General features: G+C 44.1%; 26 non-coding genes across 26 annotated transcripts; all 26 read right to left on the bottom strand.

Annotated features, from left to right (window-relative positions):
• Window positions 1–866: 866 nt before the first annotated feature.
• On the bottom strand, window positions 867–938 carry trnae-cuc (transfer RNA glutamic acid (anticodon CUC)). The gene has a single exon. It is a non-coding gene; the product is annotated as a tRNA-Glu (tRNA).
• Window positions 939–2,272: 1,334 nt separating this feature from the next.
• trnae-cuc (transfer RNA glutamic acid (anticodon CUC)) lies at window positions 2,273–2,342 on the bottom strand. Its single transcript has one exon. It is a non-coding gene; the product is annotated as a tRNA-Glu (tRNA).
• Window positions 2,343–3,676: 1,334 nt separating this feature from the next.
• trnae-cuc (transfer RNA glutamic acid (anticodon CUC)) lies at window positions 3,677–3,748 on the bottom strand. Its single transcript has one exon. It is a non-coding gene; the product is annotated as a tRNA-Glu (tRNA).
• Window positions 3,749–3,857: 109 nt separating this feature from the next.
• trnae-cuc (transfer RNA glutamic acid (anticodon CUC)) lies at window positions 3,858–3,929 on the bottom strand. Its single transcript has one exon. It is a non-coding gene; the product is annotated as a tRNA-Glu (tRNA).
• Window positions 3,930–5,078: 1,149 nt separating this feature from the next.
• Window positions 5,079–5,150, bottom strand: trnae-cuc (transfer RNA glutamic acid (anticodon CUC)). Its single transcript has one exon. It is a non-coding gene; the product is annotated as a tRNA-Glu (tRNA).
• Window positions 5,151–5,259: 109 nt separating this feature from the next.
• Window positions 5,260–5,331, bottom strand: trnae-cuc (transfer RNA glutamic acid (anticodon CUC)). Its single transcript has one exon. It is a non-coding gene; the product is annotated as a tRNA-Glu (tRNA).
• A 1,154-nt stretch (window positions 5,332–6,485) lies between these two features.
• On the bottom strand, window positions 6,486–6,558 carry trnae-cuc (transfer RNA glutamic acid (anticodon CUC)). Its single transcript has one exon. It is a non-coding gene; the product is annotated as a tRNA-Glu (tRNA).
• A 109-nt stretch (window positions 6,559–6,667) lies between these two features.
• Window positions 6,668–6,739, bottom strand: trnae-cuc (transfer RNA glutamic acid (anticodon CUC)). Its single transcript has one exon. It is a non-coding gene; the product is annotated as a tRNA-Glu (tRNA).
• Window positions 6,740–7,892: 1,153 nt separating this feature from the next.
• On the bottom strand, window positions 7,893–7,965 carry trnae-cuc (transfer RNA glutamic acid (anticodon CUC)). Its single transcript has one exon. It is a non-coding gene; the product is annotated as a tRNA-Glu (tRNA).
• Window positions 7,966–8,074: 109 nt separating this feature from the next.
• trnae-cuc (transfer RNA glutamic acid (anticodon CUC)) lies at window positions 8,075–8,146 on the bottom strand. The gene has a single exon. It is a non-coding gene; the product is annotated as a tRNA-Glu (tRNA).
• A 1,153-nt stretch (window positions 8,147–9,299) lies between these two features.
• trnae-cuc (transfer RNA glutamic acid (anticodon CUC)) lies at window positions 9,300–9,372 on the bottom strand. Its single transcript has one exon. It is a non-coding gene; the product is annotated as a tRNA-Glu (tRNA).
• A 109-nt stretch (window positions 9,373–9,481) lies between these two features.
• Window positions 9,482–9,553, bottom strand: trnae-cuc (transfer RNA glutamic acid (anticodon CUC)). The gene has a single exon. It is a non-coding gene; the product is annotated as a tRNA-Glu (tRNA).
• A 1,153-nt stretch (window positions 9,554–10,706) lies between these two features.
• trnae-cuc (transfer RNA glutamic acid (anticodon CUC)) lies at window positions 10,707–10,778 on the bottom strand. Its single transcript has one exon. It is a non-coding gene; the product is annotated as a tRNA-Glu (tRNA).
• A 109-nt stretch (window positions 10,779–10,887) lies between these two features.
• trnae-cuc (transfer RNA glutamic acid (anticodon CUC)) lies at window positions 10,888–10,959 on the bottom strand. The gene has a single exon. It is a non-coding gene; the product is annotated as a tRNA-Glu (tRNA).
• A 1,154-nt stretch (window positions 10,960–12,113) lies between these two features.
• trnae-cuc (transfer RNA glutamic acid (anticodon CUC)) lies at window positions 12,114–12,186 on the bottom strand. Its single transcript has one exon. It is a non-coding gene; the product is annotated as a tRNA-Glu (tRNA).
• Window positions 12,187–12,295: 109 nt separating this feature from the next.
• Window positions 12,296–12,367, bottom strand: trnae-cuc (transfer RNA glutamic acid (anticodon CUC)). The gene has a single exon. It is a non-coding gene; the product is annotated as a tRNA-Glu (tRNA).
• Window positions 12,368–13,520: 1,153 nt separating this feature from the next.
• On the bottom strand, window positions 13,521–13,592 carry trnae-cuc (transfer RNA glutamic acid (anticodon CUC)). The gene has a single exon. It is a non-coding gene; the product is annotated as a tRNA-Glu (tRNA).
• A 109-nt stretch (window positions 13,593–13,701) lies between these two features.
• On the bottom strand, window positions 13,702–13,773 carry trnae-cuc (transfer RNA glutamic acid (anticodon CUC)). The gene has a single exon. It is a non-coding gene; the product is annotated as a tRNA-Glu (tRNA).
• Window positions 13,774–14,926: 1,153 nt separating this feature from the next.
• trnae-cuc (transfer RNA glutamic acid (anticodon CUC)) lies at window positions 14,927–14,999 on the bottom strand. The gene has a single exon. It is a non-coding gene; the product is annotated as a tRNA-Glu (tRNA).
• Window positions 15,000–15,108: 109 nt separating this feature from the next.
• Window positions 15,109–15,180, bottom strand: trnae-cuc (transfer RNA glutamic acid (anticodon CUC)). Its single transcript has one exon. It is a non-coding gene; the product is annotated as a tRNA-Glu (tRNA).
• A 1,153-nt stretch (window positions 15,181–16,333) lies between these two features.
• Window positions 16,334–16,405, bottom strand: trnae-cuc (transfer RNA glutamic acid (anticodon CUC)). The gene has a single exon. It is a non-coding gene; the product is annotated as a tRNA-Glu (tRNA).
• A 109-nt stretch (window positions 16,406–16,514) lies between these two features.
• trnae-cuc (transfer RNA glutamic acid (anticodon CUC)) lies at window positions 16,515–16,586 on the bottom strand. Its single transcript has one exon. It is a non-coding gene; the product is annotated as a tRNA-Glu (tRNA).
• A 1,153-nt stretch (window positions 16,587–17,739) lies between these two features.
• trnae-cuc (transfer RNA glutamic acid (anticodon CUC)) lies at window positions 17,740–17,811 on the bottom strand. Its single transcript has one exon. It is a non-coding gene; the product is annotated as a tRNA-Glu (tRNA).
• Window positions 17,812–17,920: 109 nt separating this feature from the next.
• Window positions 17,921–17,992, bottom strand: trnae-cuc (transfer RNA glutamic acid (anticodon CUC)). The gene has a single exon. It is a non-coding gene; the product is annotated as a tRNA-Glu (tRNA).
• A 1,153-nt stretch (window positions 17,993–19,145) lies between these two features.
• trnae-cuc (transfer RNA glutamic acid (anticodon CUC)) lies at window positions 19,146–19,217 on the bottom strand. Its single transcript has one exon. It is a non-coding gene; the product is annotated as a tRNA-Glu (tRNA).
• A 109-nt stretch (window positions 19,218–19,326) lies between these two features.
• trnae-cuc (transfer RNA glutamic acid (anticodon CUC)) lies at window positions 19,327–19,398 on the bottom strand. Its single transcript has one exon. It is a non-coding gene; the product is annotated as a tRNA-Glu (tRNA).
• Window positions 19,399–20,170: the final 772 nt, after the last annotated feature.

Raw genomic sequence — 20,170 nt, 5'->3', positions numbered from 1 at the left:
TAAACAGCGTGGAAAATTCCCGAAAATGATGTCATGGCTTTAGAAGCTTCTGATAGGCTAATTGACATCATTTGAGTCAATTGGAGGTGTACCTGTAGATGTATTTCAAGGCCTACCTTTAAACTCGGTGCCTCTTTGCTTGACATCATGGGAAAATCAAAAGAAATCAGCCAAGACCTCAGAAAACAATTGTAGACCTCCACAAGTCTGGTTCATCCTTGGGAGCAATTTCCAAACGCCTGAAGGTACCGAGTTCATCTGTAGAAAAAATGGTACGCAAGTAAAAACACCATGTGACCACGCAGCCGTCATACCGCTCAGGAAGGAGACGCGTTCTGTCTCCTAGAGATGAACGTACTTTGGTGCGAAAAGTGCAAATCAATCCCAGAACAACAGCAAAGGACCTTGTGAAGATGCTGGAGGAAACAGGTCCAAAAGTATCTACATCCACAGTAAAACGAGTCCTATATCGACATAACCTGAAAGGCTGCTCAGCAAGGAAGAAGCTGCTGCTCCAAAACTGCCATAAAAAAGCCTGACTGCAGTTTGTGGACAAAGATCCTACTTTTTGAAGAAATGACCTCTGGTCTGATGAAACAAAAATATAACTATTTGGCCATAATGACCATTGTTATGTTTGGAGGCAAAAGGTGGAGGCTTGCAAGCCGAAGAACACCATCCCAACCGTGAAGCACAGGGGTGGCAGCATCATGTTGTGGGGGTGCTTTGCTGCAGGAGGGACTGGTGCACCACTACAAAACAAGGTAAGGATAATGCAGGGGAAATCAGTTTGCAATTAAAGTGGTACATATGTGCAATTACCTACTAAATTCAGTGTGACAGGTTGCACAAGTAACAAAGACTAGTTCCCTGACCGGGAATCGAACCCGGGCCGCAGCGGTGAGAGCACCGAATCCTGACCACTAGACCATCAGGGAAGGATAACACAAAGCAAATCGGTTCTCAATTTGAAATGCTACATATGTGCGATGTCCGACAAAAATTTTTGTGACAGGTTGCACAAGTAAAAAGGTCGCAAAGGATAAGTTCCCTGACCGGGAATCGAACCCAGGCCGCTGCGGTGAGATGACCGAATCCTAACCACTAGACCACCAGGGAAGGATACTGCTGTGCAAATCGGTTTTCAATTTGAAATGGTACATACAGTTGAAGTCGGAAGTTTACGTACACTTATGTTGGAGTCATTAAAAGTCGTTTGTCAACCACTCCACACATGTCTTGTTTAACAAACTATAGTTTTGGCAAGTCGGTTAGGACATGTACTTTGTGCATGACACAAGTCATTTTTCCAACAATTGTTTACAGACAGATTATTTCACTTATAATTCACTGTATCACAAATCCAGTGGGTCAGAGGTTTACATACACTAAGTTGGCTGTGCCTTTAAACAGCGTGGAAAATTCCCGAAAATGATGTCATGGCTTTAGAAGCTTCTGATAGGCTAATTGACATCATTTGAGTCAATTGGAGGTGTACCTGTAGATGTATTTCAAGGCCTACCTTTAAACTCGGTGCCTCTTTGCTTGACATCATGGGAAAATCAAAAGAAATCAGCCAAGACCTCAGAAAACAATTGTAGACCTCCACAAGTCTGGTTCATCCTTGGGAGCAATTTCCAAACGCCTGAAGGTACCGAGTTCATCTGTAGAAAAAATGGTACGCAAGTAAAAACACCATGTGACCACGCAGCCGTCATACCGCTCAGGAAGGAGACGCGTTCTGTCTCCTAGAGATGAACGTACTTTGGTGCGAAAAGTGCAAATCAATCCCAGAACAACAGCAAAGGACCTTGTGAAGATGCTGGAGGAAACAGGTCCAAAAGTATCTACATCCACAGTAAAACGAGTCCTATATCGACATAACCTGAAAGGCCGCTCAGCAAGGAAGAAGCTGCTGCTCCAAAACTGCCATAAAAAAGCCTGACTGCAGTTTGTGGACAAAAATCCTACTTTTAGGAGAAATGTCCTCTGGTCTGATGAAACAAAAATATAACTATTTGGCCATAATGACCATTGTTATGTTTGGAGGCAAAAGGTGGAGGCTTGCAAGCCGAAGAACACCATCCCAACCGTGAAGCACAGGGGTGGCAGCATCATGTTGTGGGGGTGCTTTGCTGCAGGAGGGACTGGTGCACCACTAGAAAACAAGGTAAGGATAATGCAGGGGAAATCAGTTTGCAATTAAAGTGGTACATATGTGCGATTACCTACTAAATTCAGTGTGACAGGTTGCACAAGTAACAAAGACTAGTTCCCTGACCGGGAATCGAACCCGGGCCGGCGGTGAGAGCACCGAATCCTGACCACTAGACCATCAGGGAAGGATAACACAAAGCAAATCGGTTCTCAATTTGAAATGCTACATATGTGCGATGTCCGACAAAAATTTTTGTGACAGGTTGCACAAGTAAAAAGGTCGCAAAGGATAAGTTCCCTGACCGGGAATCGAACCCAGGCCGCTGCGGTGAGATGACCGAATCCTAACCACTAGACCACCAGGGAAGGATACTGCTGTGCAAATCGGTTTTCAATTTGAAATGGTACATACAGTTGAAGTCGGAAGTTTACGTACACTTATGTTGGAGTCATTAAAAGTCGTTTGTCAACCACTCCACACATGTCTTGTTTAACAAACTATAGTTTTGGCAAGTCGGTTAGGACATGTACTTTGTGCATGACACAAGTCATTTTTCCAACAATTGTTTACAGACAGATTATTTCACTTATGATTCACTGTATCACAAATCCAGTGGGTCAGAGGTTTACATACACTAAGTTGGCTGTGCCTTTAAACAGCGTGGAAAATTCCCGAAAATGATGTCATGGCTTTAGAAGCTTCTGATAGGCTAATTGACATCATTTGAGTCAATTGGAGGTGTACCTGTAGATGTATTTCAAGGCCTACCTTTAAACTCGGTGCCTCTTTGCTTGACATCATGGGAAAATCAAAAGAAATCAGCCAAGACCTCAGAAAACAATTGTAGACCTCCACAAGTCTGGTTCATCCTTGGGAGCAATTTCCAAACGCCTGAAGGTACCGAGTTCATCTGTAGAAAAAATGGTACGCAAGTAAAAACACCATGTGACCACGCAGCCGTCATACCGCTCAGGAAGGAGACGCGTTCTGTCTCCTAGAGATGAACGTACTTTGGTGCGAAAAGTGCAAATCAATCCCAGAACAACAGCAAAGGACCTTGTGAAGATGCTGGAGGAAACAGGTCCAAAAGTATCTACATCCACAGTAAAACGAGTCCTATATCAACATAACCTGAAAGGCCGCTCAGCAAGGAAGAAGCTGCTGCTCCAAAACTGCCATAAAAAAGCCTGACTGCAGTTTGTGGACAAAGATCCTACTTTTTGGAGAAATGTCCTCTGGTCTGATGAAACAAAAATATAACTATTTGGCTATAATGACCATTGTTATGTTTGGAGGCAAAAGGTGGAGGCTTGCAAGCCGAAGAACACCATCCCAACAGTGAAGCACAGGGGTGGCAGCATCATGTTGTGGGGGTGCTTTGCTGCAGGAGGGACTGGTGCACCACTAGAAAACAAGGTAAGGATAATGCAGGGGAAATCAGTTTGCAATTAAAGTGGTACATATGTGCGATTACCTACTAAATTCAGTGTGACAGGTTGCACAAGTAACAAAGACTAGTTCCCTGACCGGGAATCGAACCCGGGCCGCGGCGGTGAGAGCACCGAATCCTAACCACTAGACCATCAGGGAAGGATAACACAAAGCAAATCGGTTCTCAATTTGAAATGCTACATATGTGCGATGTCCGCCCAAATTTTTTGTGACAGGTTGCACAAGTAAAAAGGTCGCAAATGATAAGTACCCTGACCGGGAATCGAACCCGGGCCGCGGCGGTGAGAGCGCCGAATCCTAACCACTAGACCACCAGGGAAGGATACTGCTGTGCAAATCGGTTTTCAATTTGAAATGGTACATACAGTTGAAGTCGGAAGTTTACGTACACTTATGTTGGAGTCATTAAAAGTCGTTTGTCAACCACTCCACACATGTCTTGTTTAACAAACTATAGTTTTGGCAAGTCGGTTAGGACATGTACTTTGTGCATGACACAAGTCATTTTTCCAACAATTGTTTACAGACAGATTATTTCACTTATAATTCACTGTATCACAAATCCAGTGGGTCAGAGGTTTACATACACTAAGTTGGCTGTGCCTTTAAACAGCGTGGAAAATTCCCGAAAATGATGTCATGGCTTTAGAAGCTTCTGATAGGCTAATTGACATCATTTGAGTCAATTGGAGGTGTACCTGTAGATGTATTTCAAGGCCTACCTTTAAACTCGGTGCCTCTTTGCTTGACATCATGGGAAAATCAAAAGAAATCAGCCAAGACCTCAGAAAACAATTGTAGACCTCCACAAGTCTGGTTCATCCTTGGGAGCAATTTCCAAACGCCTGAAGGTACCGAGTTCATCTGTAGAAAAAATGGTACGCAAGTAAAAACACCATGTGACCACGCAGCCGTCATACCGCTCAGGAAGGAGACGCGTTCTGTCTCCTAGAGATGAACGTACTTTGGTGCGAAAAGTGCAAATCAATCCCAGAACAACAGCAAAGGACCTTGTGAAGATGCTGGAGGAAACAGGTCCAAAAGTATCTACATCCACAGTAAAACGAGTCCTATATCGACATAACCTGAAAGGCCGCTCAGCAAGGAAGAAGCTGCTGCTCCAAAACTGCCATAAAAAAGCCTGACTGCAGTTTGTGGACAAAGATCCTACTTTTTGGAGAAATGTCCTCTGGTCTGATGAAACAAAAATATAACTATTTGCCTATAATGACCATTGTTATGTTTGGAGGCAAAAGGTGGAGGCTTGCAAGCCGAAGAACACCATCCCAACCGTGAAGCACAGGGGTGGCAGCATCATGTTGTGGGGGTGCTTTGCTGCAGGAGGGACTGGTGCACCACTAGAAAACAAGGTAAGGATAATGCAGGGGAAATCAGTTTGCAATTAAAGTGGTACATATGTGCGATTACCTACTAAATTCAGTGTGACAGGTTGCATAACAAAGACTGGTTCCCTGACCGGGAATCGAACCCGGGCCGCGGCGGTGAGAGCACCGAATCCTAACCACTAGACCATCAGGGAAGGATAACACAAAGCAAATCGGTTCTCAATTTGAAATGCTACATATGTGCGATGTCCGCCCAAATTTTTTGTGACAGGTTGCACAAGTAAAAAGGTCGCAAATGATAAGTTCCCTGACCGGGAATCGAACCCGGGCCGCGGCGGTGAGAGCGCCGAATCCTAACCACTAGACCACCAGGGAAGGATACTTCTGTGCAAATCGGTTTACAATTTGAAATGGTACATACAGTTGAAGTCGGAAGTTTACGTACACTTATGTTGGAGTCATTAAAAGTCGTTTGTCAACCACTCCACACATGTCTTGTTTAACAAACTATAGTTTTGGCAAGTCGGTTAGGACATGTACTTTGTGCATGACACAAGTCATTTTTCCAACAATTGTTTACAGACAGATTATTTCACTTATAATTCACTGTATCACAAATCCAGTGGGTCAGAGGTTTACATACACTAAGTTGGCTGTGCCTTTAAACAGCGTGGAAAATTCCCGAAAATGATGTCATGGCTTTAGAAGCTTCTGATAGGCTAATTGACATCATTTGAGTCAATTGGAGGTGTACCTGTAGATGTATTTCAAGGCCTACCTTTAAACTCGGTGCCTCTTTGCTTGACATCATGGGAAAATCAAAAGAAATCAGCCAAGACCTCAGAAAACAATTGTAGACCTCCACAAGTCTGGTTCATCCTTGGGAGCAATTTCCAAACGCCTGAAGGTACCGAGTTCATCTGTAGAAAAAATGGTACGCAAGTAAAAACACCATGTGACCACGCAGCCGTCATACCGCTCAGGAAGGAGACGTGTTCTGTCTCCTAGAGATGAACGTACTTTGGTGCGAAAAGTGCAAATCAATCCCAGAACAACAGCATAGGACCTTGTGAAGATGCTGGAGGAAACAGGTCCAAAAGTATCTACATCCACAGTAAAACGAGTCCTATATCGACATAACCTGAAAGGCTGCTCAGCAAGGAAGAAGCTGCTGCTCCAAAACTGCCATAAAAAAGCCTGACTGCAGTTTGTGGACAAAGATCCTACTTTTTGGAGAAATGTCCTCTGGTCTGATGAAACAAAAATATAACTATTTGGCTATAATGACCATTGTTATGTTTGGAGGCAAAAGGTGGAGGCTTACAAGCAGAAGAACACCATCCCAACAGTGAAGCACAGGGGTGGCAGCATCATGTTGTGGGGGTGCTTTGCTGCAGGAGGGACTGGTGCACCACTAGAAAAACAAGGTAAGGATAATGCAGGGGAAATCAGTTTGCAATTAAAGTGGTACATATGTGCGATTACCTACTAAATTCAGTGTGACAGGTTGCACAAGTAACAAAGACTAGTTCCCTGACCGGGAATTCAAACCCGGGCCGCGGCGGTGAGAGCACCGAATCCTAACCACTAGACCATCAGGGAAGGATAACCCAAAGCAAATCGGTTCTCAATTTGAAATGCTACATATGTGCGATGTCCGCCCAAATTTTTTGTGACAGGTTGCACAAGTAAAAAGGTCGCAAATGATAAGTTCCCTGACCGGGAATCGAACCCGGGCCGCGGCGGTGAGAGCGCCGAATCCTAACCACTAGACCACCAGGGAAGGATACTTCTGTGCAAATCGGTTTACAATTTGAAATGGTACATACAGTTGAAGTCGGAAGTTTACGTACACTTATGTTGGAGTCATTAAAAGTCGTTTGTCAACCACTCCACACATGTCTTGTTTAACAAACTATAGTTTTGGCAAGTCGGTTAGGACATGTACTTTGTGCATGACACAAGTCATTTTTCCAACAATTGTTTACAGACAGATTATTTCACTTATAATTCACTGTATCACAAATCCAGTGGGTCAGAGGTTTACATACACTAAGTTGGCTGTGCCTTTAAACAGCGTGGAAAATTCCCGAAAATGATGTCATGGCTTTAGAAGCTTCTGATAGGCTAATTGACATCATTTGAGTCAATTGGAGGTGTACCTGTAGATGTATTTCAAGGCCTACCTTTAAACTCGGTGCCTCTTTGCTTGACATCATGGGAAAATCAAAAGAAATCAGCCAAGACCTCAGAAAACAGTTGTAGACCTCCACAAGTCTGGTTCATCCTTGGGAGCAATTTCCAAACGCCTGAAGGTACCGAGTTCATCTGTAGAAAAAATGGTACGCAAGTAAAAACACCATGTGACCACGCAGCCGTCATACCGCTCAGGAAGGAGACGCGTTCTGTCTCCTAGAGATGAACGTACTTTGGTGCGAAAAGTGCAAATCAATCCCAGAACAACAGCAAAGGACCTTGTGAAGATGCTGGAGGAAACAGGTCCAAAAGTATCTACATCCACAGTAAAACGAGTCCTATATCGACATAACCTGAAAGGCCGCTCAGCAAGGAAGAAGCTGCTGCTCCAAAACTGCCATAAAAAAGCCTGACTGCAGTTTGTGGACAAAGATCCTACTTTTTGGAGAAATGTCCTCTGGTCTGATGAAACAAAAATATAACTATTTGGCTATAATGACCATTGTTATGTTTGGAGGCAAAAGGTGGAGGCTTGCAAGCCGAAGAACACCATCCCAACCGTGAAGCACAGGGGTGGCAGCATCATGTTGTGGGGGTGCTTTGCTGCAGGAGGGACTGGTGCACCACTAGAAAACAAGGTAAGGATAATGCAGGGGAAATCAGTTTGCAATTAAAGTGGTACATATGTGCGATTACCTACTAAATTCAGTGTGACAGGTTGCACAAGTAACAAAGACTAGTTCCCTGACCGGGAATCGAACCCGGGGCGCGGCGGTGAGAGCAACCGAATCCTAACCACTAGACCATCAGGGAAGGATAACACAAAGCAAATCGGTTCTCAATTTGAAATGCTACATATGTGCGATGTCCGCCCAAATTTTTTGTGACAGGTTGCACAAGTAAAAAGGTCGCAAATGATAAGTTCCCTGACCGGGAATCGAACCCGGGCCGCGGCGGTGAGAGCGCCGAATCCTAACCACTAGACCACCAGGGAAGGATACTTCTGTGCAAATCGGTTTACAATTTGAAATGGTACATACAGTTGAAGTCGGAAGTTTACGTACACTTATGTTGGAGTCATTAAAAGTCGTTTGTCAACCACTCCACACATGTCTTGTTTAACAAACTATAGTTTTGGCAAGTCGGTTAGGACATGTACTTTGTGCATGACACAAGTCATTTTTCCAACAATTGTTTACAGACAGATTATTTCACTTATAATTCACTGTATCACAAATCCAGTGGGTCAGAGGTTTACATACACTAAGTTGGCTGTGCCTTTAAACAGCGTGGAAAATTCCCGAAAATGATGTCATGGCTTTAGAAGCTTCTGATAGGCTAATTGACATCATTTGAGTCAATTGGAGGTGTACCTGTAGATGTATTTCAAGGCCTACCTTTAAACTCGGTGCCTCTTTGCTTGACATCATGGGAAAATCAAAAGAAATCAGCCAAGACCTCAGAAAACAATTGTAGACCTCCACAAGTCTGGTTCATCCTTGGGAGCAATTTCCAAACGCCTGAAGGTACCGAGTTCATCTGTAGAAAAAATGGTACGCAAGTAAAAACACCATGTGACCACGCAGCCGTCATACCGCTCAGGAAGGAGACGCGTTCTGTCTCCTAGAGATGAACGTACTTTGGTGCGAAAAGTGCAAATCAATCCCAGAACAACAGCAAAGGACCTTGTGAAGATGCTGGAGGAAACAGGTCCAAAAGTATCTACATCCACAGTAAAACGAGTCCTATATCGACATAACCTGAAAGGCCGCTCAGCAAGGAAGAAGCTGCTGCTCCAAAACTGCCATAAAAAAGCCTGACTGCAGTTTGTGGACAAAGATCCTACTTTTTGGAGAAATGTCCTCTGGTCTGATGAAACAAAAATATAACTATTTGGCCATAATGACCATTGTTATGTTTGGAGGCAAAAGGTGGAGGCTTGCAAGCCGAAGAACACCATCCCAACCGTGAAGCACAGGGGTGGCAGCATCATGTTGTGGGGGTGCTTTGCTGCAGGAGGGACTGGTGCACCACTAGAAAACAAGGTAAGGATAATGCAGGGGAAATCAGTTTGCAATTAAAGTGGTACATATGTGCGATTACCTACTAAATTCAGTGTGACAGGTTGCACAAGTAACAAAGACTAGTTCCCTGACCGGGAATCGAACCCGGGCCGCGGCGGTGAGAGCAACCGAATCCTAACCACTAGACCATCAGGGAAGGATAACCCAAAGCAAATCGGTTCTCAATTTGAAATGCTACATATGTGCGATGTCCGCCCAAATTTTTTGTGACAGGTTGCACAAGTAAAAAGGTCGCAAATGATAAGTTCCCTGACCGGGAATCGAACCCGGGCCGCGGCGGTGAGAGCGCCAAATCCTAACCACTAGACCACCAGGGAAGGATACTTCTGTGCAAATCGGTTTACAATTTGAAATGGTACATACAGTTGAAGTCGGAAGTTTACGTACACTTATGTTGGAGTCATTAAAAGTCGTTTGTCAACCACTCCACACATGTCTTGTTTAACAAACTATAGTTTTGGCAAGTCGGTTAGGACATGTACTTTGTGCATGACACAAGTCATTTTTCCAACAATTGTTTACAGACAGATTATTTCACTTATAATTCACTGTATCACAAATCCAGTGGGTCAGAGGTTTACATACACTAAGTTGGCTGTGCCTTTAAACAGCGTGGAAAATTCCCGAAAATGATGTCATGGCTTTAGAAGCTTCTGATAGGCTAATTGACATCATTTGAGTCAATTGGAGGTGTACCTGTAGATGTATTTCAAGGCCTACCTTTAAACTCGGTGCCTCTTTGCTTGACATCATGGGAAAATCAAAAGAAATCAGCCAAGACCTCAGAAAACAATTGTAGACCTCCACAAGTCTGGTTCATCCTTGGGAGCAATTTCCAAACGCCTGAAGGTACCGAGTTCATCTGTAGAAAAAATGGTACGCAAGTAAAAACACCATGTGACCACGCAGCCGTCATACCGCTCAGGAAGGAGACGCGTTCTGTCTCCTAGAGATGAACGTACTTTGGTGCGAAAAGTGCAAATCAATCCCAGAACAACAGCAAAGGACCTTGTGAAGATGCTGGAGGAAACAGGTCCAAAAGTATCTACATCCACAGTAAAACGAGTCCTATATCGACATAACCTGAAAGGCCGCTCAGCAAGGAAGAAGCTGCTGCTCCAAAACTGCCATAAAAAAGCCTGACTGCAGTTTGTGGACAAAGATCCTACTTTTTGGAGAAATGTCCTCTGGTCTGATGAAACAAAAATATAACTATTTGGCTATAATGACCATTGTTATGTTTGGAGGCAAAAGGTGGAGGCTTGCAAGCCGAAGAACACCATCCCAACAGTGAAGCACAGGGGTGGCAGCATCATGTTGTGGGGGTGCTTTGCTGCAGGAGGGACTGGTGCACCACTAGAAAACAAGGTAAGGATAATGCAGGGGAAATCAGTTTGCAATTAAAGTGGTACATATGTGCGATTACCTACTAAATTCAGTGTGACAGGTTGCACAAGTAACAAAGACTAGTTCCCTGACCGGGAATCGAACCCGGGCCGCGGCGGTGAGAGCACCGAATCCTAACCACTAGACCATCAGGGAAGGATAACCCAAAGCAAATCGGTTCTCAATTTGAAATGCTACATATGTGCGATGTCCGCCCAAATTTTTTGTGACAGGTTGCACAAGTAAAAAGGTCGCAAATGATAAGTTCCCTGACCGGGAATCGAACCCGGGCCGCGGCGGTGAGAGCGCCGAATCCTAACCACTAGACCACCAGGGAAGGATACTTCTGTGCAAATCGGTTTACAATTTGAAATGGTACATACAGTTGAAGTCGGAAGTTTACGTACACTTATGTTGGAGTCATTAAAAGTCGTTTGTCAACCACTCCACACATGTCTTGTTTAACAAACTATAGTTTTGGCAAGTCGGTTAGGACATGTACTTTGTGCATGACACAAGTCATTTTTCCAACAATTGTTTACAGACAGATTATTTCACTTATAATTCACTGTATCACAAATCCAGTGGGTCAGAGGTTTACATACACTAAGTTGGCTGTGCCTTTAAACAGCGTGGAAAATTCCCGAAAATGATGTCATGGCTTTAGAAGCTTCTGATAGGCTAATTGACATCATTTGAGTCAATTGGAGGTGTACCTGTAGATGTATTTCAAGGCCTACCTTTAAACTCGGTGCCTCTTTGCTTGACATCATGGGAAAATCAAAAGAAATCAGCCAAGACCTCAGAAAACAATTGTAGACCTCCACAAGTCTGGTTCATCCTTGGGAGCAATTTCCAAACGCCTGAAGGTACCGAGTTCATCTGTAGAAAAAATGGTACGCAAGTAAAAACACCATGTGACCACGCAGCCGTCATACCGCTCAGGAAGGAGACGCGTTCTGTCTCCTAGAGATGAACGTACTTTGGTGCGAAAAGTGCAAATCAATCCCAGAACAACAGCAAAGGACCTTGTGAAGATGCTGGAGGAAACAGGTCCAAAAGTATCTACATCCACAGTAAAACGAGTCCTATATCGACATAACCTGAAAGGCCGCTCAGCAAGGAAGAAGCTGCTGCTCCAAAACTGCCATAAAAAAGCCTGACTGCAGTTTGTGGACAAAGATCCTACTTTTTGGAGAAATGTCCTCTGGTCTGATGAAACAAAAATATAACTATTTGGCCATAATGACCATTGTTATGTTTGGAGGCAAAAGGTGGAGGCTTGCAAGCCGAAGAACACCATCCCAACCGTGAAGCACAGGGGTGGCAGCATCATGTTGTGGGGGTGCTTTGCTGCAGGAGGGACTGGTGCACCACTAGAAAAACAAGGTAAGGATAATGCAGGGGAAATCAGTTTGCAATTAAAGTGGTACATATGTGCGATTACCTACTAAATTCAGTGTGACAGGTTGCACAAGTAACAAAGACTAGTTCCCTGACCGGGAATTCAAACCCGGGCCGCGGCGGTGAGAGCACCGAATCCTAACCACTAGACCATCAGGGAAGGATAACCCAAAGCAAATCGGTTCTCAATTTGAAATGCTACATATGTGCGATGTCCGCCCAAATTTTTTGTGACAGGTTGCACAAGTAAAAAGGTCGCAAATGATAAGTTCCCTGACCGGGAATCGAACCCGGGCCGCGGCGGTGAGAGCGCCGAATCCTAACCACTAGACCACCAGGGAAGGATACTTCTGTGCAAATCGGTTTACAATTTGAAATGGTACATACAGTTGAAGTCGGAAGTTTACGTACACTTATGTTGGAGTCATTAAAAGTCGTTTGTCAACCACTCCACACATGTCTTGTTTAACAAACTATAGTTTTGGCAAGTCGGTTAGGACATGTACTTTGTGCATGACACAAGTCATTTTTCCAACAATTGTTTACAGACAGATTATTTCACTTATAATTCACTGTATCACAAATCCAGTGGGTCAGAGGTTTACATACACTAAGTTGGCTGTGCCTTTAAACAGCGTGGAAAATTCCCGAAAATGATGTCATGGCTTTAGAAGCTTCTGATAGGCTAATTGACATCATTTGAGTCAATTGGAGGTGTACCTGTAGATGTATTTCAAGGCCTACCTTTAAACTCGGTGCCTCTTTGCTTGACATCATGGGAAAATCAAAAGAAATCAGCCAAGACCTCAGAAAACAATTGTAGACCTCCACAAGTCTGGTTCATCCTTGGGAGCAATTTCCAAACGCCTGAAGGTACCGAGTTCATCTGTAGAAAAAATGGTACGCAAGTAAAAACACCATGTGACCACGCAGCCGTCATACCGCTCAGGAAGGAGACGCGTTCTGTCTCCTAGAGATGAACGTACTTTGGTGCGAAAAGTGCAAATCAATCCCAGAACAACAGCATAGGACCTTGTGAAGATGCTGGAGGAAACAGGTCCAAAAGTATCTACATCCACAGTAAAACGAGTCCTATATCGACATAACCTGAAAGGCTGCTCAGCAAGGAAGAAGCTGCTGCTCCAAAACTGCCATAAAAAAGCCTGACTGCAGTTTGTGGACAAAGATCCTACTTTTTGGAGAAATGTCCTCTGGTCTGATGAAACAAAAATATAACTATTTGGCTATAATGACCATTGTTATGTTTGGAGGCAAAAGGTGGAGGCTTGCAAGCCGAAGAACACCATCCCAACAGTGAAGCACAGGGGTGGCAGCATCATGTTGTGGGGGTGCTTTGCTGCAGGAGGGACTGGTGCACCACTAGAAAACAAGGTAAGGATAATGCAGGGGAAATCAGTTTGCAATTAAAGTGGTACATATGTGCGATTACCTACTAAATTCAGTGTGACAGGTTGCACAAGTAACAAAGACTAGTTCCCTGACCGGGAATCGAACCCGGGCCGCGGCGGTGAGAGCACCGAATCCTAACCACTAGACCATCAGGGAAGGATAACCCAAAGCAAATCGGTTCTCAATTTGAAATGCTACATATGTGCGATGTCCGCCCAAATTTTTTGTGACAGGTTGCACAAGTAAAAAGGTCGCAAATGATAAGTTCCCTGACCGGGAATCGAACCCGGGCCGCGGCGGTGAGAGCGCCGAATCCTAACCACTAGACCACCAGGGAAGGATACTGCTGTGCAAATCGGTTTACAATTTGAAATGGTACATACAGTTGAAGTCGGAAGTTTACGTACACTTATGTTGGAGTCATTAAAAGTCGTTTGTCAACCACTCCACACATGTCTTGTTTAACAAACTATAGTTTTGGCAAGTCGGTTAGGACATGTACTTTGTGCATGACACAAGTCATTTTTCCAACAATTGTTTACAGACAGATTATTTCACTTATAATTCACTGTATCACAAATCCAGTGGGTCAGAGGTTTACATACACTAAGTTGGCTGTGCCTTTAAACAGCGTGGAAAATTCCCGAAAATGATGTCATGGCTTTAGAAGCTTCTGATAGGCTAATTGACATCATTTGAGTCAATTGGAGGTGTACCTGTAGATGTATTTCAAGGCCTACCTTTAAACTCGGTGCCTCTTTGCTTGACATCATGGGAAAATCAAAAGAAATCAGCCAAGACCTCAGAAAACAATTGTAGACCTCCACAAGTCTGGTTCATCCTTGGGAGCAATTTCCAAACGCCTGAAGGTACCGAGTTCATCTGTAGAAAAAATGGTACGCAAGTAAAAACACCATGTGACCACGCAGCCGTCATACCGCTCAGGAAGGAGACGCGTTCTGTCTCCTAGAGATGAACGTACTTTGGTGCGAAAAGTGCAAATCAATCCCAGAACAACAGCAAAGGACCTTGTGAAGATGCTGGAGGAAACAGGTCCAAAAGTATCTACATCCACAGTAAAACGAGTCCTATATCGACATAACCTGAAAGGCCGCTCAGCAAGGAAGAAGCTGCTGCTCCAAAACTGCCATAAAAAAGCCTGACTGCAGTTTGTGGACAAAGATCCTACTTTTTGGAGAAATGTCCTCTGGTCTGATGAAACAAAAATATAACTATTTGGCTATAATGACCATTGTTATGTTTGGAGGCAAAAGGTGGAGGCTTGCAAGCCGAAGAACACCATCCCAACAGTGAAGCACAGGGGTGGCAGCATCATGTTGTGGGGGTGCTTTGCTGCAGGAGGGACTGGTGCACCACTAGAAAACAAGGTAAGGATAATGCAGGGGAAATCAGTTTGCAATTAAAGTGGTACATATGTGCGATTACCTACTAAATTCAGTGTGACAGGTTGCACAAGTAACAAAGACTAGTTCCCTGACCGGGAATCGAACCCGGGCCGCGGCGGTGAGAGCAACCGAATCCTAACCACTAGACCATCAGGGAAGGATAACCCAAAGCAAATCGGTTCTCAATTTGAAATGCTACATATGTGCGATGTCCGCCCAAATTTTTTGTGACAGGTTGCACAAGTAAAAAGGTCGCAAATGATAAGTTCCCTGACCGGGAATCGAACCCGGGCCGCGGCGGTGAGAGCGCCGAATCCTAACCACTAGACCACCAGGGAAGGATACTTCTGTGCAAATCGGTTTACAATTTGAAATGGTACATACAGTTGAAGTCGGAAGTTTACGTACACTTATGTTGGAGTCATTAAAAGTCGTTTGTCAACCACTCCACACATGTCTTGTTTAACAAACTATAGTTTTGGCAAGTCGGTTAGGACATGTACTTTGTGCATGACACAAGTCATTTTTCCAACAATTGTTTACAGACAGATTATTTCACTTATAATTCACTGTATCACAAATCCAGTGGGTCAGAGGTTTACATACACTAAGTTGGCTGTGCCTTTAAACAGCGTGGAAAATTCCCGAAAATGATGTCATGGCTTTAGAAGCTTCTGATAGGCTAATTGACATCATTTGAGTCAATTGGAGGTGTACCTGTAGATGTATTTCAAGGCCTACCTTTAAACTCGGTGCCTCTTTGCTTGACATCATGGGAAAATCAAAAGAAATCAGCCAAGACCTCAGAAAACAATTGTAGACCTCCACAAGTCTGGTTCATCCTTGGGAGCAATTTCCAAACGCCTGAAGGTACCGAGTTCATCTGTAGAAAAAATGGTACGCAAGTAAAAACACCATGTGACCACGCAGCCGTCATACCGCTCAGGAAGGAGACGCGTTCTGTCTCCTAGAGATGAACGTACTTTGGTGCGAAAAGTGCAAATCAATCCCAGAACAACAGCAAAGGACCTTGTGAAGATGCTGGAGGAAACAGGTCCAAAAGTATCTACATCCACAGTAAAACGAGTCCTATATCGACATAACCTGAAAGGCCGCTCAGCAAGGAAGAAGCTGCTGCTCCAAAACTGCCATAAAAAAGCCTGACTGCAGTTTGTGGACAAAGATCCTACTTTTTGGAGAAATGTCCTCTGGTCTGATGAAACAAAAATATAACTATTTGGCTATAATGACCATTGTTATGTTTGGAGGCAAAAGGTGGAGGCTTGCAAGCCGAAGAACACCATCCCAACAGTGAAGCACAGGGGTGGCAGCATCATGTTGTGGGGGTGCTTTGCTGCAGGAGGGACTGGTGCACCACTAGAAAACAAGGTAAGGATAATGCAGGGGAAATCAGTTTGCAATTAAAGTGGTACATATGTGCGATTACCTACTAAATTCAGTGTGACAGGTTGCACAAGTAACAAAGACTAGTTCCCTGACCGGGAATCGAACCCGGGCCGCGGCGGTGAGAGCACCGAATCCTAACCACTAGACCATCAGGGAAGGATAACCCAAAGCAAATCGGTTCTCAATTTGAAATGCTACATATGTGCGATGTCCGCCCAAATTTTTTGTGACAGGTTGCACAAGTAAAAAGGTCGCAAATGATAAGTTCCCTGACCGGGAATCGAACCCGGGCCGCGGCGGTGAGAGCGCCGAATCCTAACCACTAGACCACCAGGGAAGGATACTTCTGTGCAAATCGGTTTACAATTTGAAATGGTACATACAGTTGAAGTCGGAAGTTTACGTACACTTATGTTGGAGTCATTAAAAGTCGTTTGTCAACCACTCCACACATGTCTTGTTTAACAAACTATAGTTTTGGCAAGTCGGTTAGGACATGTACTTTGTGCATGACACAAGTCATTTTTCCAACAATTGTTTACAGACAGATTATTTCACTTATAATTCACTGTATCACAAATCCAGTGGGTCAGAGGTTTACATACACTAAGTTGGCTGTGCCTTTAAACAGCGTGGAAAATTCCCGAAAATGATGTCATGGCTTTAGAAGCTTCTGATAGGCTAATTGACATCATTTGAGTCAATTGGAGGTGTACCTGTAGATGTATTTCAAGGCCTACCTTTAAACTCGGTGCCTCTTTGCTTGACATCATGGGAAAATCAAAAGAAATCAGCCAAGACCTCAGAAAACAATTGTAGACCTCCACAAGTCTGGTTCATCCTTGGGAGCAATTTCCAAACGCCTGAAGGTACCGAGTTCATCTGTAGAAAAAATGGTACGCAAGTAAAAACACCATGTGACCACGCAGCCGTCATACCGCTCAGGAAGGAGACGCGTTCTGTCTCCTAGAGATGAACGTACTTTGGTGCGAAAAGTGCAAATCAATCCCAGAACAACAGCAAAGGACCTTGTGAAGATGCTGGAGGAAACAGGTCCAAAAGTATCTACATCCACAGTAAAACGAGTCCTATATCGACATAACCTGAAAGGCCGCTCAGCAAGGAAGAAGCTGCTGCTCCAAAACTGCCATAAAAAAGCCTGACTGCAGTTTGTGGACAAAGATCCTACTTTTTGGAGAAATGTCCTCTGGTCTGATGAAACAAAAATATAACTATTTGGCCATAATGACCATTGTTATGTTTGGAGGCAAAAGGTGGAGGCTTGCAAGCCGAAGAACACCATCCCAACAGTGAAGCACAGGGGTGGCAGCATCATGTTGTGGGGGTGCTTTGCTGCAGGAGGGACTGGTGCACCACTAGAAAACAAGGTAAGGATAATGCAGGGGAAATCAGTTTGCAATTAAAGTGGTACATATGTGCGATTACCTACTAAATTCAGTGTGACAGGTTGCACAAGTAACAAAGACTAGTTCCCTGACCGGGAATCGAACCCGGGCCGCGGCGGTGAGAGCACCGAATCCTAACCACTAGACCATCAGGGAAGGATAACCCAAAGCAAATCGGTTCTCAATTTGAAATGCTACATATGTGCGATGTCCGCCCAAATTTTTTGTGACAGGTTGCACAAGTAAAAAGGTCGCAAATGATAAGTTCCCTGACCGGGAATCGAACCCGGGCCGCGGCGGTGAGAGCGCCAAATCCTAACCACTAGACCACCAGGGAAGGATACTTCTGTGCAAATCGGTTTACAATTTGAAATGGTACATACAGTTGAAGTCGGAAGTTTACGTACACTTATGTTGGAGTCATTAAAAGTCGTTTGTCAACCACTCCACACATGTCTTGTTTAACAAACTATAGTTTTGGCAAGTCGGTTAGGACATGTACTTTGTGCATGACACAAGTCATTTTTCCAACAATTGTTTACAGACAGATTATTTCACTTATAATTCACTGTATCACAAATCCAGTGGGTCAGAGGTTTACATACACTAAGTTGGCTGTGCCTTTAAACAGCGTGGAAAATTCCCGAAAATGATGTCATGGCTTTAGAAGCTTCTGATAGGCTAATTGACATCATTTGAGTCAATTGGAGGTGTACCTGTAGATGTATTTCAAGGCCTACCTTTAAACTCGGTGCCTCTTTGCTTGACATCATGGGAAAATCAAAAGAAATCAGCCAAGACCTCAGAAAACAATTGTAGACCTCCACAAGTCTGGTTCATCCTTGGGAGCAATTTCCAAACGCCTGAAGGTACCGAGTTCATCTGTAGAAAAAATGGTACGCAAGTAAAAACACCATGTGACCACGCAGCCGTCATACCGCTCAGGAAGGAGACGCGTTCTGTCTCCTAGAGATGAACGTACTTTGGTGCGAAAAGTGCAAATCAATCCCAGAACAACAGCAAAGGACCTTGTGAAGATGCTGGAGGAAACAGGTCCAAAAGTATCTACATCCACAGTAAAACGAGTCCTATATCGACATAACCTGAAAGGCCGCTCAGCAAGGAAGAAGCTGCTGCTCCAAAACTGCCATAAAAAAGCCTGACTGCAGTTTGTGGACAAAGATCCTACTTTTTGGAGAAATGTCCTCTGGTCTGATGAAACAAAAATATAACTATTTGGCTATAATGACCATTGTTATGTTTGGAGGCAAAAGGTGGAGGCTTGCAAGCCGAAGAACACCATCCCAACAGTGAAGCACAGGGGTGGCAGCATCATGTTGTGGGGGTGCTTTGCTGCAGGAGGGACTGGTGCACCACTAGAAAACAAGGTAAGGATAATGCAGGGGAAATCAGTTTGCAATTAAAGTGGTACATATGTGCGATTACCTACTAAATTCAGTGTGACAGGTTGCACAAGTAACAAAGACTAGTTCCCTGACCGGGAATCGAACCCGGGCCGCGGCGGTGAGAGCACCGAATCCTAACCACTAGACCATCAGGGAAGGATAACCCAAAGCAAATCGGTTCTCAATTTGAAATGCTACATATGTGCGATGTCCGCCCAAATTTTTTGTGACAGGTTGCACAAGTAAAAAGGTCGCAAATGATAAGTTCCCTGACCGGGAATCGAACCCGGGCCGCGGCGGTGAGAGCGCCAAATCCTAACCACTAGACCACCAGGGAAGGATACTTTTGTGCAAATCGGTTTACAATTTGAAATGGTACATACAGTTGAAGTCGGAAGTTTACGTACACTTATGTTGGAGTCATTAAAAGTCGTTTGTCAACCACTCCACACATGTCTTGTTTAACAAACTATAGTTTTGGCAAGTCGGTTAGGACATGTACTTTGTGCATGACACAAGTCATTTTTCCAACAATTGTTTACAGACAGATTATTTCACTTATAATTCACTGTATCACAAATCCAGTGGGTCAGAGGTTTACATACACTAAGTTGGCTGTGCCTTTAAACAGCGTGGAAAATTCCCGAAAATGATGTCATGGCTTTAGAAGCTTCTGATAGGCTAATTGACATCATTTGAGTCAATTGGAGGTGTACCTGTAGATGTATTTCAAGGCCTACCTTTAAACTCGGTGCCTCTTTGCTTGACATCATGGGAAAATCAAAAGAAATCAGCCAAGACCTCAGAAAACAATTGTAGACCTCCACAAGTCTGGTTCATCCTTGGGAGCAATTTCCAAACGCCTGAAGGTACCGAGTTCATCTGTAGAAAAAATGGTACGCAAGTAAAAACACCATGTGACCACGCAGCCGTCATACCGCTCAGGAAGGAGACGCGTTCTGTCTCCTAGAGATGAACGTACTTTGGTGCGAAAAGTGCAAATCAATCCCAGAACAACAGCAAAGGACCTTGTGAAGATGCTGGAGGAAACAGGTCCAAAAGTATCTACATCCACAGTAAAACGAGTCCTATATCGACATAACCTGAAA

This window comes from Salmo salar, chromosome ssa04, assembly GCF_905237065.1.
Source record: "Salmo salar chromosome ssa04, Ssal_v3.1, whole genome shotgun sequence".
NCBI classification, from domain to species: domain Eukaryota; kingdom Metazoa; phylum Chordata; class Actinopteri; order Salmoniformes; family Salmonidae; genus Salmo; species Salmo salar.
Note: the sequence above shows the minus strand (reverse complement) of the source record. Positions and strands in the feature narration are given on the sequence as shown.